This window comes from Lipotes vexillifer, unplaced genomic scaffold (genome assembly GCF_000442215.2).
Source record: "Lipotes vexillifer unplaced genomic scaffold, Lipotes_vexillifer_v1.1 scaffold741, whole genome shotgun sequence".
In the NCBI taxonomy this organism is placed as follows: domain Eukaryota; kingdom Metazoa; phylum Chordata; class Mammalia; order Artiodactyla; family Lipotidae; genus Lipotes; species Lipotes vexillifer.
The window spans coordinates 167,047-191,637 of NW_006796565.1; the positions used below are offsets into that span (position 1 = coordinate 167,047).

Genomic DNA, 24,591 nt, shown 5'->3' on the forward strand with positions numbered 1-24,591 from the left:
AAAGATAGTGTGAAATTACTAAGTTTGATCCCAGACGTACTGAGTTTTCTTATTAATTAGGAGCAATCTGCCAACTTTCTGACTATGCATCCTTGCTTAAGAATAGTGCTGTACAGGGCTTCCCTGGTGGTGCAGTGGTTGGGAGTCCGCCTGCCGAGGCAGGGGACACGGGTTCGTGCCCCGGTCCGGGAAGATCCCACGTGCCGTGGAGCGGCTGGGCCCGTGAGACATGGCCGCTGAGCCTGCGCGTCCGGAGCCTGTGCTCCGCAACGGGAGAGGCCACAAGAGTGAGAGGCCCGCGTACCGCAAAAAAAAAAAAAAAAAAAAAAAAAGAATAATGTTGTACATCAGCATTTCTCAAACTATGTTCCCCAGAACTCTAGTGTTCTGTGAGTTATAAAGAGGGAGGAAAAAGGGTTATTTAACTAAGTTTGTAAAATGCTTCTGGTTCTCTTGTGTTGAGAGCTTTACAACGTACATGAACATATCAGGGGTTCTGAGAAGTCTTGTCCTGAAGACACCTGTATACCTTTTGTAAACCTGGTACTCCCCCAAATTATTTGAACCCGAACCAACTTTCCCGTAGCATCTATTAGCATACCATGGGACATGACTACTGCCACATGTCTCTAATTCCTCTGCTACAAATTCTCTTGTATTCTGTTGGCCACAGGAGTCATAAAACCATATATAAGGGATCCAAGGGGACTCATTGGTCCGTACCTTTGTCTTTAAGAACAAACTTCAATTGTTTAGATAAGTGAGAACTTTTCCTGTATTTAGTGAGTTTCTCAGCTTCACTTGTTCACCCATCTTATTTTGTCTGCCACCCTCATCATGGCAAAATTCTCTTACCTATTTCCTATAAACGTCTCATCCTGCCCTTTAAGAGACTGAGACAAGATGGTTTCATAATTTTTATGTTTCTCTCCTCAAACTGGTTCACTTGAAACCTCAGCTTTCCCTTCTCCAGACTCAAATCATTCTATTTTCTTCTCAGGGACTTTAAGGTGTGGCTCCTTTTTGTTTTTGAGATATAATTGACATATGACATTATATTAGTTTCAGGCATACAACATAATGATTCAATACTTGTATATATTGCAAAATGATCACCACAATAAATCTAGTTAACATCTATCTCTACACAGTTACATTTTTTTTTCTTGTGATAAAAACCTTAAAGATCTACTCTCTTAGCAACTTTCAAATATACAATATTATAAATTATTGTCACTGTGCTGTCCATTACATCCCCGTGACTTTAATTGGAAGTTTGTACCTTTTGACCCCCTTCACCCATTTTTCCTGTCCAGCCACTGGCAACTATCAATCTGTTCTTTGTATCTATGAGTTCAGTTTTTGGGTTTTTTTTTAAGACTCCATACATAAATGAGATCATACAGTATTTGTCTTTCTCTATCTGACTTATTTCACTCAGCGTATAATGCCCTCAAGGTCCAGCCATGTTGTCACAAATGGCAAGATTTGCTTCTTATGACTAATACTCCATTATATATATATATATATATATATATATATATATCACATTTTCCTTACCTGTTCATCCATCGGTGGACACTTAGGTTGCTTCCATATCTTGGCTATTGTAAATAATGCTGCAATGGCTATGGAGGTGCATATAACTTTTCCAGTTAGTTTTTCCATTTCCTCCAGATAAATACCCAGAAGTGGAATTGCTGGATCATATGGTACTTCTATTCTTAATTTTTTGAAGAACCTCCATACTATTTTCTACAGTGGCTGCACCAATTTACATTCCCACCAACAGTTCACGTGGGTCCCCTTTTCTACACATTCTTGCCAACACTTGTTATTTCTTGTCTTTTTGATAATAACCATTCTAACAGGTGTGAAGTGATATCTTGTGGTTTTGTTTTGCATTTCCCTGATAGTTGTAGCTCCTTCTTACTCCATTCCAGGATCCTTTTAGATCCTCAGAAGTGAAAAAAATGTAGAACTGGGAAAGCTCATTTGGTGAACATCTGACTAGTATTGAATATATCTGCCACATGCAAAATTAAGTGCTTCATCACTGACTGGTATTAAATGTTATAATTCTGATTGCTACATTAATCTCAGTTATACTAAACCCTTCCCATCTTACACCCAAGCAGTTTATTTTTCTTCCTTAGTTTTCCTCTCTTCTTTGGCCCTTACTGAGTCTCTTCTCCTACCAAGGTAATTTTTGATTCTATTATTATATTCTAATATTTTTCAAGATGATGATCACTAATTCTACTTCTTTAGATATACTGTCTCAACTAGGATGATGAAAATCAATTGTTTCTACCATTAATTAAAATACTGAAATTTGTGAACTGTTCCCCTTGCTCGTAAATAAAAATAGATCCAGGTAACATCACCCTCATGCCCTCTAGTCCAATACAGTTTCTCAAGTGGGAGAGAAAGGGCCAGGTTTACGGGCTGGGAATTACACACATCTCACAGCCTCTGCAATCAGTAATCTGGGTAAACCACAGAGGTGTGACCCATGCGAAGACCGTCAGTCATATCTGCTGAAGAGAGACAACATTAAGAAAAATGCTTTACATGAATTCTGTCTCATCCTACTTGGGGTGAGACTCTGAGCATGTTTCTCTTGTGGTAGTCAGTAGGAAATAACGGGAATAACATGGGAGTCAGGGGTTAGAGTTCAAGTCCTAGGTCTAATCACTCAATAATTATGTGGCAGTGGGAGAATGAATTGATCTGACTTCCCATTTTCTCATCTGCAAAATGGAATGGCACTGACAATATTATGAGGATGAAACGCTGTAGCATATATAAAAGCCCACTACAAAGGTAGGGCATTATATATGACAGTGGTTTCCAGTGTTCCAGAACTAGAAACCCTGTGAAAGGGCTGGAGGGCCATTGAGACCGAACCTAAAAGGCTGCTGCCTCTTGGGCCCTACAAACACTTTGATCAGAGCAGAGCCACCTTGGTCTGTTTTGCAAATTGGGCTTCCAAATAAGAATTCCTTTGAAAGATTTCACTGAATAAAAAGGGGAAGAAGGTTGAAAACTACTGATACAAAATATTAATCTAAGTAATTACTATAATTACAAAATGGTTATTTCATATTTGTGCAGATAATATTCAGATTTGTATGTGTAAAATACACATAATCTAGAGGTTTATACATTCTTATACGTAATGTACAAATACTAAAAGTAGTGTAGTGTATAAAATATCTTGTTGTTCACAACATCACCATGAAAACCTATGTTTTGACTCTCAAAAGATGGTAGCTTGGGTTTTTGTTCTTCAGAAATAAACATATCAAGTGATGCTGTTTATTAAATTGCATGGTATGAAACAATATCATACATGACACATATACATGACCAACACAACCAAACATTAAGCTACACAACATGAGTTCTCTTAATTATTGGCTGTCATATTGAGATTAAATTGGGCATTAAATTATGTTTAAAGAGAGATTAAATTGTGACATGAGGTAAAGACACAATAGGCATCAAAAATAAAAGGCAGTTATTCAGAATGAAATCACAGTATTAAGGACCTGAACACTTGTGTGCTTTCAAATTTAAATCTAAGTTTATTTTGGTTTAAAAATAAGGATGAAAAGGTGAACTTAGTCATCTTAGTCCCTTAATTTTGGAAATCTACAGTCTATCATTTAACATCTATGGTTGAAGTTTTCTAATGCAATGTTGATTTTTAATTCAGGTATCAGGACGCTTCCATCAGTCTATACCATATTTCATGCTTTCATATGGTTATTTTCTCTACCTTTCTTCTTAGCAGATAAATTCTTCAAACCACCTTAATATTAAGATAGTTCCTCAGTCTTTTTTATTTTAATTAATTTAACTTTTCCTCTTTAACCTTTGCATATCCTCCATAAGCCAGAAAGATTTTGTCAAGCTTTAACTTCTGTCATTTGTATTATAAAAATGTTAAGTCTAGGGACTTCCCTGGTGGTACAGTGGATGATACTCCACACTCCCAGTGCAGGGGGACTGGGTTCAATCCCTGGTCAGGCAACTAGGTCCCACACGCATGCCGCAACTGGGAGTTTGCATGCCACAACTAAGGAGCCCGCCTGCCACAACTAAGGAGCCCACCTGCTGCAACTAAGACCTGGTGCAAAGAAGTAAATAAATATTATTTTTTTTAAAAGTACTTCTTTAAAAAAATTAAAGTATTAAGTCTAAAGAATAATCTTTCTTCGGCACACTGTGGAGTTTACCGTGGAAATCGCAACATGCCCTCCACTTTTTCTGTCTTGCTCTTCCTGTTTGAAGATCACCGATTTTAGAGGATACAGTGTTAAGAATAAGATGTACACAAACTTGAAGTAAGCTTGTCAGGCATGTGCTAGTTTGTAGTCGCAGCTAATCTTCTCTGGGCTAGAGCTTACGGAGTTCTCCTCGTGAATTTTATTTTCATCAGAAATGCCTTCTCCTAAAAATGTAAAAAACAAAACAAAACCAAAAAATCGACCTAACCCAAGGGATGTAAATGATGTAGAACATTTTCTTTTAAAAATGAAATGATAAATTCACCACTTTATTTGCATAATCAGTCAATGCTGGAAATATTGTGATAAGCTTGTAACTTTAATGTTTAAATCTTGGAACTTTAAGCTTCCAAGATGAAATTCTGTTTCCAGGATGGAAGTGCCATATTTTTACCCAAAACCTTTCCTCTTTTTATGCCATTCTAGGATACAGTTCTAGTCCATGATTTGAATTTAGGTCTGGCATGGATTTAGAAATTTCATTAATAGGAACAATCCAGTTTCTGGTTGATTTCTTCATAGAAGTCTGTCTACCCCTTCAGATTGTCTGGCGAGCACATTCATAGGAGTTTGGGAATGTGTGGTGCCTTGGATTGGTCCAGGGTTCTGAAACCTAAGTCACCCTATTCTGCACAAGAAGCTGAATGTTAAGACCTTCCCCAAACACTTGCACAAACAGGGGCCTGTTTACAAAATGACTCCCAAAGCCAGCAGTCTCTCTGCCAGCACTTGTCTGTCAAACGTCCAAGTTCTGAGGTACCACAGCAGCTTCAGTTCTCCATGTTTCCCAGGCCACGCAGCCTGGGGAGAAAAGAGTCACAATGACAGTCACAAAACAGAGTTCTCTAATTCTACCCTCTAGGGAGTCGAGAAACCCTTGCACTGTTTGCCGTGTTCCTCCCTTGCTTTCCAGCTGCTGTGACTGAGGTCTCCTGCTGCTCTGGGGCCCTGCTCCACTCCAAGTTCTCTTTGAGTTCATGGTGACCTGGGTTTTGTCCCACCACAGCAAAGTGACAAAGCTCTGGGGTAAAATGTAAATGACACACTCCTGCTAACCCCCAAGTCCTCTTCCTCCACCCGGAGCACAATCCTGTAACTGTTTTGTCCGGCATTTACTTATAGGTGAGACAGCACTGCAGAGGTGAAGGGGTGGAGGGAAGAAAGGCGGAAGTGGGCCAACCACCGATGATGGGGATTGGCAGGCTGAGGCCACACCTATTTGGGCAAGTCAGAAGTTTATAGTTTATCTACCCCCTTAAGCAGATAATCTTACCAAAATCAGCACCTCAAAGAAATCGACCAACCCCAGAAGTGAGAGGCATGTGGTAAATAAAGCAATCTCTGACTCTCTTTAGAATTCTAGAAGGATCCAGACTTCCCTGTGGTTGCTTACAAGCTGGCGCCTTGGACAACTGCCCATGTGGTCACGTGTCACACAGTCTCAGCCTCTGCCCACGTGAGAAGTCACTTTCTCTCCCTCCCAACGAGTTCATCCCCCTCAGGACCTGGGATCCCTTGTGAAAACATCCCGGTGGGGCCTGACTGCCAGAAATCCTCAGGGAACAGTGGCTCCGGGTCCTCAGGCTGGGCCCTACAGCTCTAAAGGATTCCTGGGTCAGGAAGGGAGACTCCACAGCCAGCTCCTCCTGCAGGAGCGCAGCTGGGGCATGGGTAGCTTTGCGGCTTCAGTTGGGTCACTGGGGACGGACACGAATGGCTGCTGCACAGTGGCAGGAGGCAGTGGCCTCCTGGTCACAAGGCAGGTAACAGCAGCAGTTAATGGCTGCCGTGTAATAACTGACACGCAAAGACTGCTGGGCAGTGGCTGCTGCACAATGGCGGGCGGGCAAAGGCTGCTGGGTAATGGTTGCCAGGCAATGGCCTAGCCCCTGGCCTAGGCTCAGCCCGCGTCATGGGTAAGATGGCCACGTGGGGTTTAGGTCCCCATGCGGCACGTCCTTGGTGAGTGCTCATCATCTGTGAGGCCCTTCCCTGAACACACTAAATGCTTTAATCTGTGAAGGATGCATTAACAATTTCTAGAAAGATAATGCCTCCCCCATTTTTCCACCATTTTCATCACCACCTTCCCAAGCGCTGCTTGCCTGTGAGCTTATCATCATTCCTTGGGCCACTTCAACTGAAATTCAAACAGAATTGTGGGCACATTCATTTTTTATCTCTGTCCAATTAACTATAGCCTTGTTAACAAATTTTAAAATAATACAAGTAAATGTCAAACGAGAAGAGAAGAATATAGATACTCTGTCAATATAGTTCATGTGAATTTTCTCTCTTCCCAGGTCTGTTTTGAATGGGGAAAAAAGAATGAGCCTTTTTTTTTTTTTTTTGGTAGTGTGTGTTATTGCTAAATACAAATATTTAGGATAAGGTAGACAGGTAAAATTTAGAAATCGTTGCCCAGAGATAAAAATCACTTGCCAAAGCTTGCATAGCAAAAGAATAGCAAGACTAGAATAATGTCCTGAATGTCCTGTTTTCCTGCTCAGTGCCCACATTTCCCCTCTTGATATCTGTCAGAATTTATATATAACAACTGAAAGTTCAAGCATTATTTTCTAAGTTAAAAAAGTGGAAACTTTTAGAGGAAGCTCAAAGGCTGTGCCTTGATTAGCATAGACAACTAGTTTAGAAACAGTGGTAGTATCCCTCTGAGCAAAATCTTCCAATTTTATTCTTGTCACTCCCTGGGGAGCAATTGCAATTGTGGGTGCATTGTGCTCTCTGGTCTCCTTTGATCTCTTTATTCAGATCTCCTGTTTACTGTATTAAAACAACTCACTCCATTCATCAGCCAATCTTTGTTCATCAAATCAGATATTTTGCACCTTTGTTTTAGTCATGTGCACAAGGGTGCATTTGGCCTTATTTATGAGTCCTCTGACAAAGATTAAATTTTATTTTTCTCATCTTTTGAAAGAGTTGTGCTATGGAGATGAGGCGAGTATCAATTTTTTCCCCCTCTCTCATCCCTCCTTTTGGATGCAGAGTCAAGTTTCCTTGCTATGATTCTTGTTACTGAAAAAGGAAAGATTATCTCTTTGGAGATGTTTGGAGGAGCTGGACATTCCATTTTATAATGACGGGTCAAGATGTATGGATTTGTGACAGCCGCTGTCTGTTCTGATTCTCTCTGGAATAGGGACGATGGCCTTTTCTTTCTCTTCCTTGCTGTGCTGTTATTTGTCAGTTGGCCGAAGCTAGAAGGTGGTGCTGTTAAGCATGTAAATAAACCAACACTTCTTCCAGTAAATAGCTCTGTCTAGCATTGTATGCCAGGAACTCTCATCTACACAATGATGAATTCAATTCCTGTATTGTGCTTTCCTTTCCTGTCCTTTCACGGAGGGAAAGGTGATCACACTGTAATTATAGAAGTCCTTTTTACTTAATTTTTTTCTGATTCTGCCCCTAGTTTTTTCCAGTCTCCTAGTAGATAACATTTCCCTTTGCTCAGATAAAATTCCTAAGGCAGTTTTTTTGAATTAATTTACTTCCTGTAGTCCAGTGTTTTATAGATGATGTCAATGAAGGATGTGGCTTACAGATCTATTTAAAGAGACGTGCTTATACTTCAGTGTTCTGGCCAGATGAGTGGGCACATGCTTTCGCATTTTTATTTAAACCCCACTGAAGTTGGTCATTATATTTTGAATGCCACAGCACGTCTATACCATTATTTAAAGGATCTTGTTCATTCATCCATATAATGATTGGCATTGGCTATAACTTGATGCAATGTTACACTATTTTAATTCTTTCTCAGGCAATGTTATCTTTGATCACTTCCTATTCACTGGGAAAAAAACCCACACAATTGCAATCCCACATTATGTTTCAGTGATGATGCCAAGTACTCCCTGGAATATAGCTATTCAAGACACTTTCTCCACCCTCAGGCTGCTCATTAAAGGGATGGCAGTTTCTAACTTTAATGAATAAGGTAGAGTGCAAATTCCACTCTTCTTTCAAAGAGACTCTCTGGTTTTCAAAAAGTGTTTTCCACTGCCTATTTCTTTGTTTAATTGGAAATGGTGTACACTCCTACATAATCATGGCCACAACTCAGTATGCAAAGTATTTCCTTGTCACATTTTCTTTTTGTGTGATTCAAGTGTATATTTCATCAAAGAATTCCATAGAAAGTTCTGTATCTTCTCTCAAGAAACAGAAAAAGAAAAAAACAGAACAAAACTAACACCACGTGTTATGCAGAGTGCGTCCAGATTATCATCTTGTCTTTGGATAGAGTAACTCTTATATTCTTTGGTTTTTCTCCCTTCTTCTAACCAAACACTGATTTAATATGTTCTTTGAACCCAGGGACATTTGTGACAGCTCCAAAACCTCATTGAAAACTTTAGCAAGAAAGAGCCAAGTAAGAAGAATGACAGGGACCAGTGTTTGGAAAGGCTGCCTTCTTTTCAAAATCTGGTAGCCTAAAACCCAGCCAAACTTGAGTTAGTTTCCATGTTTAAAGGTATAAATTATCTTTCTTCTTTTTTAATAAAGCAAAAAGAGTCTAAAATTTTCTATTTATCTCTTAGTGAAGCATGACCAAGTAGCAACACTAAAACAGAGTATAGGAGGAATTTAAGATTTTAAGCCAAGTGTGAGTAACTCAAGTCACACCAAAGTTATGCAGTGGTGTGGGAGCAGATGAGAATGAGCTTAGTGCCATTTTATATCATACTAAGTTTCTGAGACCTTCTTTCCTTAACTCAGAAATGGGCCAGTATTTGAGCCTGTGAGCACTAGCTGATTCACAGGTTTCGGGGCAGCTGGATGAGAGGGGAGACCCTGAGGATATTAGCATATGTTTTCAAGCACTGAAGGTATTAGTGGAACTAATGACACCCAAACCAAATCCTTGCTCTCATTGTCATTTATTTCACACTAGTTATGTGCATGACAGTGTTCAAGCATCCTGGAGGATCCAAGATAAATATATGATATGATCTGTATTCCCACAGAGCTTTCAAAGTGCTTGGGGAGATGTGTCTAATTTGTTTGAAGTGAGGAGAGAACACTAGAAAGCAGTTAAAACTAAATGCTAACTTGTGCTCAGTTAGCATTGGACATACTTATACTAAGAAGGTATTTATTGTTTATCTGAAAGTCAAGTTCAACTGGGCATCCTGTATTTTATCCAGCAACCCTAGCTTTTCCATGGTGCATTATCCTCATGAGCTGAGACTTATGGTCCCACCACTGCCTTCTACTGGCTTACGCATTCCACACGTAGTGGAGTAACAACTTTCACATGCACACTGCCTTTCCATTGACAAAGTGTTCCATACACTTATTTAAGTTTAATCTTTCATCACAGCCCTGTGATACGGGTATCATTCATCCCATTTTTCAGATTAAGAAAACGAAGCTCAAAGAGATTATCTGATTTTCTAACTCAAGCATCAATGGAGATCCTCAACACAAATGTCATGACTCTCAAGTCCAGTGTTTTTTCGTACACCACAGTCGTCAGCAGTGCTCCACAGCTGGTGGGCTTTCTTCACTTCACAAAGCTTCCATTCGTTCAGTTCTCCTGCCAAGTTTCCTTTCAGAATGGCAGCTTCCTGTCCAAAGCTGTTTATTCTCCACTCATTGTCCGGCTAATGCCATCAGTCTGCTTGGAGAGTGAAGGACTAGGCACCAGTTTGTGGGGGAGATTGTGATGGTTTTCCCTGGGGCTCTTCTCCTAATCCCATTTCTGAATGTTCTTTATGAACATTCAGCCAGCTAGCACTCTGGCTGAAAATTTGAGACTGACTGTGACGCTGAACTCCTTCAGCTGACTAATCAATGAGGTTGATTGCCTTTTTCTGTTCTAGAAATTTTATTTTTCTAATAATGCAGAAGATGGAAGGGAGAAAAGAATCTTAACAATTTTAAAATTATTTTTGAATTTTAATTATCGTATAATGCAAACTGTAAAAATATTCAAACTATGCATAAGTGTAAGAAGCAGAATAGAGATGTCTCCGCTCCACTTTTTTCTCACTTCTCAGAAATCATCCTTGTATCCAGATGGGTATATACTCCTCCAAGATCCTTTTCTATAATTATGTAAATGTATGTATTCTAATTATTTTATAAAAATGTGGCCACTTTGCTATGTAACTTTTTTTCACTTAAATAATTATCTTGGAGACTTTCATGTCAGTGCACATAGATTTACCTTTTTATTTTTGATGGTTGCAGAGTATTTCATTGTATTGATATACTACAATTTCTTTAATCAATACCCTATAGTGTACATTTGGCTTTTCTACATTTTTTTCTTATTACAAACAATGCCACAATTCCTGTGAGTGTGTCTAGAGAATCGACTCCTAGAAGTGGAATGCCTAGAGCAAAGAGCATGCATGTTTTATATGTGAGGAAGAATGGCACTCCAGCAGGATTTTGCCTTGTTTCTCCTTCCACCACTTCCTTTTTCCAGTTTGTCTTGGGATTTTTCACTTTTTCTTATTTTTTACAGCGCATACACATTTTTATCCTACATGTGTGGCAAATACATTCCCAAGCTTATCTTTTATCTTTGATTGTTTATGGTATTCTTTATTGTGCAAATGTGTTTAATTTTTAGGGAGCCTAACTGTCTGGTTTTGTGTGGTTTTTAGTTTCCTTGACATATCAGAGAAACTTTCCCCATGCCAATATTATACAAGTCACTCATGACTTCTTTTAGTACTTTCATGGTTTTATATGTCTACATTTAAATCTTTGAAGCATCTAATCTATTTCAATGTAAACAATGTGATAGAGATTTAACTTTATGTTTTCCAAATGGCTAGACATCTGAGTTATCCATCATTTCCTCACTGACTTGAAATGCCACTTTTATCATGCATTAAATTTCTATATATGCTCAAGTCTATTCTGGACACTGTATTCTGATCTACTGACATTTCTACCTATTCCTGAGTCAGTGTGACCCTTTTTTAAATGCTGAGTTTTATAATATATCTTAATATCTGTTAGGGCAAGTTTTGTACTCCCCAAATAATGGAAGATTATTGAGTTAAAGCAAAAGTTCCCTTTTTTACCAGCCATGGCTCTGGTCTCAGTCCTCTCACCCCTGTTAGCAGTTTGGTCTGTGTCCTTCCAGCCCCTGATCTTTGTACTTACAGACTGGAAAACACAGGTATGTTCAGATATACAACATAAAGGGGCTGATACCAGGGCTGACAGCCAGAATATAAGGAGAGCTATTAAATATTGAACTAGTTCCATACTAGTTGCTAAATAGCAGCAGCCCCCAGGCCTCTCTGGTAACACCCTGGCCTACCTCTGCTCTTCCCCAGCATAAAATTGATTATTACATCAAATTTTGCATATGTGTTCACAGATAGCATTGGTTTATTGTATGTGTGTCTGCTATTTTTGTCCTGTTTGGTGTGAGGATTATACTGGCTCTCCTGATGAGTTGGGAAAATGTCCATCCTTTTTTTTTTTTTTTTTTTTTTTTTAAGAACAACGTAAATGTCACAGGAGTCATTGGTTCTTTTGGAAAAAACTTGTTTGTTAAACTATTTGGTCCTGTTGCCTTTTTTTGTAGGGAGGGGGAAAAGGGGAGATATATAATTTTGACAGCCTTTTACATTTATCTGAGCTCAGTGTTCTATCTAGGTTTTTTTATTCTCTTTGTTAAGAAAATTGTGATAATTTTTATTTTTCTAGAAAATTATTTTCTGTTAATAGTATGAGCAATGGAGTCAAGCTGCTTTGTCCATATCCTAGCTCCCTCAATTACCAGTTTTTTTAAAAATAGACTTTACTTTTTATTACCGTTTAGGTTTTCAGAAAGATTGAGAGTTCCCATATACCTGGCTCCCAGTTTCTCCTATCGTTAACATAGTATGGCACACTTGTAGCAATTAAAGAACCAATATGGATACCTTTTTATTAAAGATCATAGTTTATTTAGATTCCTTTAGTTTTTTTCCCAATGTCCTTTTACTCTTCCAAGATCCCATCCAGGACATCACATGACATTTAATCCCTGTGTCTCCTTGAGCTCCTCTTGACTGTGGCAGTTTCTCAGACTTCTTTATTTTTGATGACCTCTACAGTTTTGAGGAGTGTAGGTCAGGCATGTTGTTGGGTGCCCCTCTCTGGAAATTTGTGTGATTTTTTTTTTCATGATAGGACTGGAGTTATGGGCTACTGGGAGGAAGATCATAGAGGTAAAGGGCCGTGTTCATCACATCATGTCAAGAGTACATCTGCTCCACATGATTTATGATTGTAGGTGCTGCTCTTGACTACCTGGCTGAGGTAGTGCTTGGGAGGTCTCTCCACTGTACAGCTACTCTTTTTTGCCCCCTTTCCATTCTGTACATTTTGGAAGGAAGTTACCCTACTTAGCTTACACTAAAGGAGTAAGGAGTTATGCTCCACCTTTTTGAGGGCAGAGTACCTAAATAAGTATTTTTTTTGAATTTTTGAATTTTATTTTATTTATTTTTTATACAGCACGTTCTTATTAGTTATCTATTTTATACATATTAGTATATATATGTCAGTCCCAATCTCCCAATTCACCAGCCCCTGCCCCCGCCACTTTCCCCCCTTGGTGTCCATACGTTTGTTCTCTGCATCAGTGTCTCTATTTCTGCCCTGCAAACAGGTTCATCTGTGCCATTTTTCAAGGTTCCACATATACGTGTTAATATACGATATTTGTTTTTCTCTTTCTGACTTACTTCACTCTGTATGACACTGTCTAGATCCATCCATGTCTCTACGAATGACGCAATTTCATTCCTTTTTATGGCTGAGCAATATTCCATTGTATATACGTGCCACATCTTATTTATCCATTCGTCTCTTGATGGGCATTTAGGTTGCTTCCATGACCTGGCTATTGTAAATAGTGCTGCAATGAACATTGGGGTGTATATGTCTTTTTGAATTATGGTTTTCTCTGGGTATATGCCTAGTAGTGGGATTGCTGGGTCGTATGGTAGTTCTATTTTTAGTTTTTTAAGGAACCTCCATACTGTTCTCCATAGTGGCTGTATCAATTTACATTCTCACCAACAGTGCAAGAGGGTTCCCTTTTCTCCACACCCTCTCCAGCATTTGTTGTGTGTAGATTTTCTGATGAAGCCCATTCTGAGTGGTGTGAGGTGATACCTCATTGTAGTTTTGATTTGCATTTCTCTAATAATTAGTGATGTTGAGCAGCTTTTCATGTGCTTCTTGGCCATCTGTATGTCTTCTTTGGAGAAATGTCTATTTAGGTCTTCTGCCCATTTTTGGATTGGGTTGTTTGTTTTCTTAATATTGAGCTGCATGAGCTATTTATGTATTTTGGAGATTAATCCTTTGTCCGTTGATTTGTTTGCAAATATTTTCTCCCAGGCTTCCTTGGTGGTACAGTGGTTAAGAATCCACCTGCCAATGCAGGGGACACTTCCTGTTCCAGGAAGATCCCACATGCCGCAGGGCAACTAAGCCCGGGCGCCACAACTACTGAGCCTGCGCTCTAGAGCCTACGAGCCACAACTACTGAGCCTGAGTGCCACAACTACTGAAGCCCACGTGCCTAGAGCCCGTGCTTGGCAACAAGAGAAGCCACCACAATGAGAAGCCCACGCACTGCAACGAAGACCCAACACAGCCAAAAATAAAATAAATAAAATAAAAAGTAAATAAAAAATAAGAAAAATATATTTTCTCCCATTCTGAGGGTTGTCTTTTCATCTTGTTTGTAGTTTCTTTTGCTTTGCAAAAGCTTTTAAGTTTCATTAGGTCCCATTTGTTTATTTTTGTTTTTATTTCCATTACTCTAGGAGGTGGATCAAAAAAGACCTTGCTGTGATTTATGTCAAAGAGTGTTCTTCCTGTGTTTTCCTCTACGAGTTTTCTAGTGTCCAGTCTTACATTTAGGTCTCTAATCCATTTTGAGTTTATTTTTGTGTATGGTGTTAGTCATTCTTTTATATGTAGCTGTCCAGCTTTCTCAGCACCACTTATTGAAGAGGCTGTCTTTTCTCCATTGTATATCCTTGCCTCCTTTGTCATAGATTAGTTGACCATAGGTGTGTGTGTTTATCTCTGGGCTTTCTATCCTGTTCCAATGATCTATATTTCTGTTTTTGTGCCAGTACCATATTGTCTTGATTACTGTAGCTTTGTAGTATAGTCTGAAGTCAGGGAGTCTGATTCCTCCAGCTCCGTTTTTTTCCCTCAAGACTGCTTTGGCTATTCGGGGTCTTTTGTATCTCCATACAAATTTTAAGATTTTTTGTTCTAGTTCTTTAAAAATGCTTAGTCATTTATTATTTTTAGTCTTCACTGTTTCCTAATAAATGTACTTAAGGCAATACAATTTCTTTTCAATAGTATTGTGGCCACATCTCAATAACTTTGATTTGTAGTGTCTTGATTTTTGTCAGTTTCGAAATAGTCTATAATTTAATTTTAATTTTCTTTTTTAATTATGTTATCTAGAAAAGAATTTTTAATGTCCAAAGTTTTAGAGTTACTAATTTCTAGTTTAACAATTATAGTCAGAAAGTGGAATTTATGATTTCTACCTTTGAGAACGGAGATTTCTTTATGGTATAATACATGAACATTTGAAATGGTTTTGAGTAGAATGACAATTTTCCATTTGTTGGGCACATACTTCTGCATATATCTAGTAAATTTTTGCAGTTTTAAGTCCTGTTTTTCCAAATGTGTTCCTAGTTATTTTATCTGCTTGTTGCTATTATAAATGGGATATTTTCTTTCTTTTTTTTTTTTTTGGCCGCACCGTCTGGCATATGGGATCTTAGTTCCCTGACCAGGGATTGAACTGCGCCCCCTACATTGGAAGCGCAGAGTCTTAACCACCGGACCACTAGGGAAGTCCCAATATTTTCTTTCATTATATTTGCTAATTAGTGATTGTATTTAAGTGATAAAGACATTTATTTTTGTATATTAATGTTGTAGCAAGCTGCCTTATTTATATTTTTAACAATATTTTTTAGTTCATTCCCTCAGGTACCCTATCAGTCATAGTATCTAAAATAATGATAATTTTCCTTCTCCTATTTATTGTTTATATTTCTTATTTAATTCACTTGTCTAATTACATTGACTAAAACTTCTAGCATAATGATAAATGAACAACTAGAAGCCTGGAGGTAGAAGGTGTTAGTTCATTCGGTGACTCAACCTTGCCCCGCGTCTGAGCCTCCGCTTTTCTCTCAAGCTTACAAGGAAACTGCAGCATCTCTGGGAGTACATCTGTGTTCAAAAAGAAGAAGGGCTACGGCATCCATGTTTGTCCTTTATCTGGAATGCAGACACTTTCCCAAAAGCCCCCAGCAGATGTCCCTTTGGCAAGGGAGGCTGGCAACCTGGGGGACAGAAATATAATGATTGACTTTTCATTCAGGTTTTCAAATGTATTAGCCAGAGTTGTGCAAAATATTGTTTTGAATTCTTTTAACTCCCTTTGTATCTATGGTTATTTTTCTATTCTTATTTCTAATTTTGTGTTTTTATGCGTTCTCACTTTTTTTGTTGATTAGTCTATCAAGTAGTTTATTTATTTTACTCTGGAGTTTTTCTCTTTCCACTTAAAGAAACAGCTCTTGATTTTAGGTATCAATTCTTTGAGTTTTGTTTGCTAATTCATTTATATCTGCACTTATCTTTATTAATTCCTTTTGCTGTTTGTGTGTATTTTGTTGTTATTTTTCTAAACACTTGATTTGGGTGCCTAATTCATTTGCTTCATTTTTTAATGATTGGTAGTGAAAGAAGTTAAAATGGATGTTTTCATCTGGGTACAGCTTTAGGATTTATTTTGCATTGTTGTTGTTATTATTTTTAGCTATTCTACATTTATGGTTTTGATTTATCCTTTGGCTTAAGAGTAGTTTAGGAGATGTTTGTACATTTACTAATAGCGGAGAGCTTTTTTTGGGGGAGGGGGGGGTGTGGGCACAAGGCCTGAAGGATCTTAGTTACCCGACCAGGGATTGAACCCTCACCTTTGGCAGTGGAAGTGCACATTCTTAACCATTGGACCGCCAGGGAAATCCCACAGAGAGCTTTTTATTTTTATTGTTCTCCTTGGCTATTCAATTTTACTGTTATTGAATTATGGTCAGTACCTTTTATTTTTTTATAATTTTCTGAGGTTTTATCTGTTACCCAAGTTTTGAAAAATATATGGACACTGAAAAAGAAATTGCTATTAATTATATGAGATCCAGTGGTTTGTGTGTATGTGTGTGTGTGTGTTTATTTACTTAGTCTATGGAAGTCACTAGTAACTAAGAAAAGTGTGTTAAAGTCTCCCCTTACTATTTTGTTTCAATTAGTTTATCCTTTTATTTCCTGCAATTTTTACTTTATCTATTTAGATGCTATATTTTTTGGTACATAAAAATGAATAAAACATATATTTTCATTTTGAATTTTGTACCTCAGCATTATAATACTTTTCTCCTTGAATTTAACTTAATATTAATATTGCAAACCCTGCTTTCTTTTATTTTGTTTGCAGCTGCCTGGTGTATCCTTGGCCATTCTTTTACTTTCAAAGTTTGTCACTAAGGACATATAGCTGGCTTTAGTTTTTGATTCCATTTGCATTGAATTTTATAATAACTACGTTTCATTTCAATTTTGTAATTCTATTTAATGTTTTCTGGGGGTTTTGTTTCCTTGATTTTTTTCTTTGTGTTCTTTCTTTCACTATATATTTTGGCTTGTTTTTGATTGTTTATTGCTCTGAGAGGCATATAGAAGACACAGTCTGTTTTAATTTCTAACAAAGGGCTACCTTTGCAACTTTAAACAATAGTTTAACATCTTTCTTCATTTCTCAATTTAGAAAATGAAAACGTTATGATGAAATTAGTACCCTTACATTTGTTTTGCTTGCTTCACTTCTTTTCTTCCTAATTTTACTTGGTACATTCTAGTATATTTAATTGGTAAATATTTTTAAATCTCAGTCTATTATCATTATGTTTTTATTTTTGCATGAAACATTTATATTCTCTTTGTAACAATTTTTGTAAAATTTTTCATTTTTTCATTAAAAATTAAAAATTTTTACATATAAATTTATATTCTGTATTTAATAACATCACTACCATGTTATTTAACTTTATTTATGTGGATTCAATGCCCACCTTTAATCATTTAGAACTATAGCTTCCTATTTTACATCCTCTCTTCATTAAGCAGACTTTTTTGATTCACATAGAAAGGCAATATATCTCCCTAGTCCTTGTGTACTTGTGACTGTCTTTGTGTTGTCGTAATATATGAATGACAATTTGGCTGCAAGTAGAGACTTGGGTCACATATCTTTTTCCTCAGAATCTATAATGGATGCTCCACTGTCTGTTGGCATTGTATATTGCTGACCTGAGCTCTGAGGCCAGTTTTACTTTTTACATTCAAAGAGACTTGTCCTGTCTTTTTCTCTGTGTGGAGTGTTCTTGATTTCTAAAGTTCAATAAATTCCCCCAGATATATCTTCCTGTTGTTGATCATTGTTTTTTCATTATATTTAGTGAGCTGATTTGATGGACAGTATGATGGTTCATTTTGTATGTCAACTTCTCTGGCTAAGGATGCTCAGATAGCTGGTAAAACATTTCTGGGTATGTCTGTGAGGGTCTTTCCAAAGGATATTAGCATCTAAATCAGACTAAGACAGACCACCCTCACCAATGCCAGCGGGCAACATCCAATCTGCTTAGTTCCTGAATAGAAAAAAAGGTGGAAGAATGGCAAATTTGCTCTTTGCTTGAAATGGACAACATCCATTTTCTCCTGCCCTTGGACACCAGGACTCCTGATTCTCAGGCCTTTGGACTAAATTACACCATCAGCTTTCTTGGTTCTCCAGCTTGTAGGTGGCAGATCATGGGAAGGCACAAGGTGGAAGAAAGCTTGGAACATTTATGGAACATATGAATAGAGGTGATGGTTGCCTATATAACAGGAAAATGGTGAGTGAGGGAAAGAACAGTATAATTTGAGGCTTGAGAGGGAAGCAGGGGACAGATTGTGCAGGGACTTATAGATCATGCTAAGGAATTGTGTTTTGTCTTGATTTTAAGTTCACTGGGGAACCACTGAATGGTATTAAGAAAGGGACGTGATGATGTACGTTTAAAAAAAAAAATTCACTCTTGCTGAGCGCTGAGGATGGATTGGAGAGGAAAGTGAGAATGAGATGGAACCAGTAGGGATGCAAATACCAGGAACGTTAACCTCATCTTCAATCTTACACTAAAGGAGAATAGTCCAGCGTTTTTAGGTTACATTTACGAGAAATGTACACACACTACTGGCTAAATAGCCCATCCTGCGTTTAAATCCCTAAAGAGTCGATTAAAAAGTTGTCTGAGTCTTTTTAAGTTAAATGTTCATTTCCTTTATCTCCAGTGCTTTGTCAAATTCATCCATGTAGAGGATGATCATTAAACCACCAGCACCTCTGCAAAAACAAGACTGTGAAGTCTTTAACCATGGCTGTAGCCAGCTAGAACAAGTGGCCGTGTGCATCCTCATGGTTGGTTGACAGGCTAGTTCCAGGAGGGAAACCACCCCCACCCCGGGGTCCTTGCAGCTCCCTCTTGTTCCTTGGTTCCCCCTCAGGTTATCACAAAGGTCACTCTACCTTCGCTTTCTGCAAGAGTATTTTCAGCTCTGCTTCCTGATTCCACAGTTTCTGTTCCCTTTTCCAGTCCACTCACTCTAGATGTTTGGGTCCTTCTTTTATGCCAGGGCCAACTCTTGCCAGGGAGGTAAACATAATTGGTCCTGCCCCCTCCCACACCCTGGCTTTTATAAGTCCTGCCTGCACCAAGTCCCAGGCTCCCACTTGCCCAGAGGTGAGGCGCTGTCTCAGGAGCAACGCGAGGCGCACTGCAAGCCCTAAGACAACAGCCACGCGCATTCTGCAATTCTTGGGTGACTCTTGGTTTTGGTGTTGTCATGGTCTATTGAACTGAAAAAGTTTGACCACTGTTTGAAAGCATATCCTGACACTTATCTCTAGGTATCTTGATTCCAAATCATGGTTAGAGAGAAAAAGTGCGCCCAAGCCACTTGGTGATGTAGACTGTTTAGCAAGGACATGGTCTGCTCTGATACAGGTGTACTGCATTGAGGACTCAAATCTCATAAGATGAATTGTGGTCAGTGATATGATTTTCTGAAATAGGGGAACACTCGTGATAAAGTGAACAATGAAACAAAATACAATCTTCCCTCAGTTTTCATCATTGTTGCATTCCTGGACATTGCTTTGTATGTGAAAACCGTGCAAAAAGTATTTTGTGCTTATGCATTGAACAGTGCTGGATTCTAAGATTAGATAATCATGAGTGGTGTGTTTACCTACCTGAATGTGCAGTGGGACATTTAGAGGTCATAATGATGATGTTTTGTCAAGTGGGATATCCCATCCATTGCAGGACCTCTTAACCAAATACCTTCCAGTCGTGCCAACCAATCACTGTAATGACCAAAAATCACCACTGGGAATTTCCAAAATGTCCCCTAGGGGGTGGGACAACTCCCTCAAGAGCTACTGATTAAATAAACTGAGTCCTCCTTTAGGATACCTTTAATAGATCACGGGATAGATGAGCACCAAATGAGTTAATATTTATAAAGAGTTGAGAACAATGCATGGCATGTTGTAAGCTCTGTACATGTATTTATTATATAGATAAACAGAGTCACCGACAATCAAAATATGCCAAGTTTTTCTTAAGCAAATGAGCAATTATGAAGGCTGAGCCCATGTAACCTGCGGATGTTTTTAATGGTTTAAAATGTACACAACTTATGGTGTGTCATCATTTGTGTAAAAAGAGAGGAAACATAATCTATATATTTAATCTATATATTTGCATTTATAAACAAGGATACATAAGAAATTAGTAATGTTGTTTGCCCCTGAGAAGGGGCACTGCATCCCTGAGGGAGAGTGTCAGAGGAAGACTCTTCAGTGTACACACTTTGAAACTTTGGTACTTTGAACAAAGTGAATGAAATGCCTGATTCAAAATAAATAATACACATTTTTTAATTTAAACAATTTAACATATACTTCAAGATAACAAGTATCTGTGTAGTAATGAGATATGATTAGAATTTCCATAAATGACAGTATTATTTACGTTTTATAACCAAACCAACTTTCTGTGGTTTTTCTCTTCTTACCTGGTTCTCCATTCTCTATTATTAAAGTCAATGTCAACAATATTTCCTGATCCCGTATAGTTTAATTTTCATTAAACTAGAACTACGTTTATCTCATTGACATCCAAACCCAGCTCACTTCCCCCAGTCCTTAGGTGCCTGGGACTTTGGAGGCTTGTAGACAGTGAAAATTCTGCATACTAAACTTGTTGGGCTTTCCTAAAGAGTAGGACCATGGCCACCGTGCAGCCAGTACATGGGAGAGATGAGGCTGGCAGGACACATGAGAAGTGTAGAAGGCACAGCAAACACGGATTGAAGTATCTGGGAATTTCAGGACCGTCGAATCTCACTGGAAGGAAGCGTTAGAGACTATCCAGCTTTCTCCTCTTTTCTCCTCCCACCTCCCTGCTTCCCTCTTCTGTCCTTCCATCTTCTCCCTCTCCCTTCCCTCCCTCCTTCCTTAGGAGATGATGAAACAGAGCTTCAAAGATAACTTTCTCCAACATCATCCAGCAAGTGAGTGGGAATTCAGACCCAAGTCTTCTTTCTCAGAAAAAGGATGCAGATATAAGAGGCTAGTCCCCCGTCTTCTCGACCTTTCTCAGTGTCTGCTTAGCAATTTGCCTTCCAGTGGGGATGGCAGGCAGGGAAGTGCAGGTGAAGAGGTTGGGCCTTTTCTGTCCTGCATCAAAGTCTAGAAAACAGTTGGATAGCATCGAAAGGACCATAGTTTTCAAGCTGAGGCAATGTGACTGCAGGCTGGGAGTGATAAACAGGGCATGAGCCCCTGCTGGCATTAGGCATGATGCAGACTGACCAAGAAGGTAGGCTTCAGGGCCCACCTGTGCTTGATGCCAAAAACGTGGCCTCTGCGCACTGGTGCCGAATTGAATCTCGGAGACAGAGTTTTGGGTGAAGAAGAGAATAGCTTTATTGCTTTGCCAGCAGAGGGGGAGACAGTGAGCTCCTGCCCTTGAAAACTGTGTGTGTTGATGAGGAGTTTTTATAGCAATCGGTCTAGGGCAGGGTTGCTGATAAGATCAGGGTGTGTGCAGGGCCTGCACTCCTTTAATCTTGTCTCAGGTAATCTCTTGATGAGCTTCTCTAGTTCCTATAATCTGGCCTCAGGTGGTCTTCTCTGGAATGAAGAATGCTGACATCTTCCATTTGTTGGGGGTTTTAGTTCTATAAAGAGCTCAAAGATATTGTTCTGTGTATCCCTTGAGGAGGAACCAGGACCCTGCCCCAAGGCTGCACCTCCCTTGTCTCTGCTTCCCCTCCCTTCCCTGATTAGCAACTGTCCTATGAATCTGCCCTGTGGAACTCAGGAAAGGTCTTGGAGGCTGGAGTCTGTTCCCTACGAACAAGTAATGAGGGACACAGAGAGGCTTCCATGCCAGGAGCCCCACAGGGTGCTGCTCGGTTTCACGCTCACCAAGGAGCACGAGGCGGGAGTGGGGGGATGGGATGTGGTAACAGCAGATAGAAAACACCTTCCTGGCTCAGGTGTAAACCCTCCTCTCAATGTCAATGTGTCGGAAGACTCATACTGTATCTCTCCTGCAGGCACCGCATTATAACTCAAAGAACCTTTCTTAAAAATAACCTGTAAAACCCTTATTTGCGTGGTCTTTGCAACAAAGAGTGAAGTATAAACTGACATCCCAGTATCAAATTCATCATGGATTTGGGAAGACCGTATGCTTCCCTTTCCGGTGGGGGGAGTGGAGACATCAGAAATGATCCCCCCTCGCCTCAGAACGAGCGTTCCTGCAAGGCTTCCTTTTCTTGGTCTTTTTTCTCTCTCCACTACAAAGGAAAAGATAATTAAAAAGATTCTTAGATCTATTTTCAAATTATGTCAGAAAAGCAGATTAAAGATTTGATGCTTAGGAAAATGGCGATAAATATTCAAACATAAATTATGGCAGTATTAATAATTGCACATTTGTGCTAAGTAACTGGAAAATTATTTGAGCATTAATTCCATTTATATATGTTCATTTAGATTTGTATCCCTGAAGCATGCAAGTATTTGGGGTTTGAAACATTTAATCACTTAGTAAGCAGCCCTCCATAAGATTGCCACTTATTTATTGTCCTTATTGATTTTCCTACACAGGAGAACGCTTGTGGTGAATAGAAACTGACTGCTGAAGTGAAAGAACTCTATCTTTTCTAGTGCAGAACAAAAGCGCCTTTTTTTTTTTTTTTCAAGAGCAATCTGTTTTCTTCAGGTCATTCCAGCTCAGGGCCAGGATGCTGCTTCGTTCATTTGTTCGAGACTCTTCCCCCATTAGTATGGCATCCTGTTGTTTCTAGACAGACACACACTGAGTAGCACTTGGTTTTCTGTTCAAGTTGAATTTTCGAGGTAAGTTTCTGTCTGGAGCCTGATGGACAACCCAGGCTCCCAGGATCACATTTGGTTCTTAGTTGATACAGGGGACCTGCCAACAGAAAACCTTGGAAAGACCTAGAACCCAATTCATCAGCCCAGACATATCGTCTTCCTTAATCTGTTTCCAAAGAAATCCCCTGGGTGACTTCATTGTAAAGCTTTCATAAAGAAGAGGACCTGAAATAAGCACAACAGGCCTAATAACGAGAACACGGAGGCCTGAGAACACTCATCAGAACTGTCCGGGGTTCCCAAAATCCGACTCAAACCAGCTTAAGTGAAAAAGATTTCAAAGTTCAAGGACATCCTCCTCCCAAGGAGGTGGAGCATAGCTCCCACCCCCTACACTTTGTGACTTCCTTCCAAAGAATAGAGTATGGAAAGGGGTTGGGGTGGGGAAGGAATGATGCAGCAGAGGAACTTGGCAATCAGAGGTGATGGAGGCTTCTCAGAAGGTGGTCTGGCTCTCACAGTTAGACCATGCTCTTCTCTGATGAGATGCAATCTCACAGATACCAAACTCAGTTATTCTGAGACCATGATTAAGTGAGACAAAGCAAGCCTGCTTTATACTTTTATCTAAGCACGGGCAAAAACGAGGCCACTATGCCACCCACAAAATACCACACCCCCCCCTCTCAGCCAGAGTGAGTGACTGCACCTCTGCACCACGACAGCTTTTTCCGTGTGCAGCCTCCCCATAGATAAGATGTAGATATAGCTATATCTGTCTATGTAGGTAGATAAATATAGATAAGGATCAATAGCCTTTGGCTAGAGATTTACTATATCCATCCTTGGAAGAGGAAAAGAAAAAAACATAAAAAGAAATAGCTACTTTAAAATCCGAATTCTGATTTTATAGATGTAAAATGTCCAGGCTGCTACAAGATGAATACAGCTTATATTCATGATGTCCAGCCGTGCTCAGACAGCACTTCTTTCTGCAGGATGTCCAGCAGTATTGGTGCCAGCTGACAGAAGGAAAAGCCAGGCTCAGGGAAGGATATTCACTTAGAAGAAAGCAACACTAGTCATCCACACACCTTCCTGACTGCGTTCTGTTGCAGAAAGCTTCATCAGTTCAGTAATTCTAGTTAATCTAACCAGATAGTGTAGTTTTATTTTACAGCCATGATCTATTTTGGTGTCAGTTTTCCAACAAAGTATTAATTATGGGGAGGAAAAATTGTGCTAGAATCCTTTCCCTATAGATACCAATCATAGAATTGCCCTGCCCTCTGACCATCTAGAGCTTACAGTGCAGAGGAAACCCTCAGTTCCTTAGACCGGCCCCCAAACCATCCAACCAAAGCCCAAAATCTGTGGTAGGTTCTTTCTAGCACCCTCTGCTGAGACTCCCACAGCTCTCCACGGTGTGTGCTCCCTCAGTGCAGGGAGTGACAAACCTAACTCATTTAACTGCCGCAGTGTTCTTGGTGGTTGCTGATTGAAGGGCATTCACAGCATCATCAGTGACAATCGTGTACCCTTGATAAAATGTGATGAGTCTGTTGTCTTCCTTCCCCAAACCTCACAACCCCAGACTAAGCATGGGAAAAGGATCAGACAAACCAACACTGGGGGACATACTGCTAAATACCTGACCAGTCCTCCTCAACACTGCCAAGGTCGACAAAAACCAAGGAAAGTCTGGGAAGCTATCACAGCCCCAGAGATGTCCAA

At 39.3% G+C, this 24,591-nt stretch overlaps 1 pseudogene; it reads left to right on the plus strand.

The window, feature by feature from the left end:
* The window catches only part of LOC103089416 (40S ribosomal protein S27-like), a 124,824-nt pseudogene extending 100,885 nt beyond the window's left edge, over positions 1-23,939 (plus strand).
* Positions 23,940-24,591: the final 652 nt, after the last annotated feature.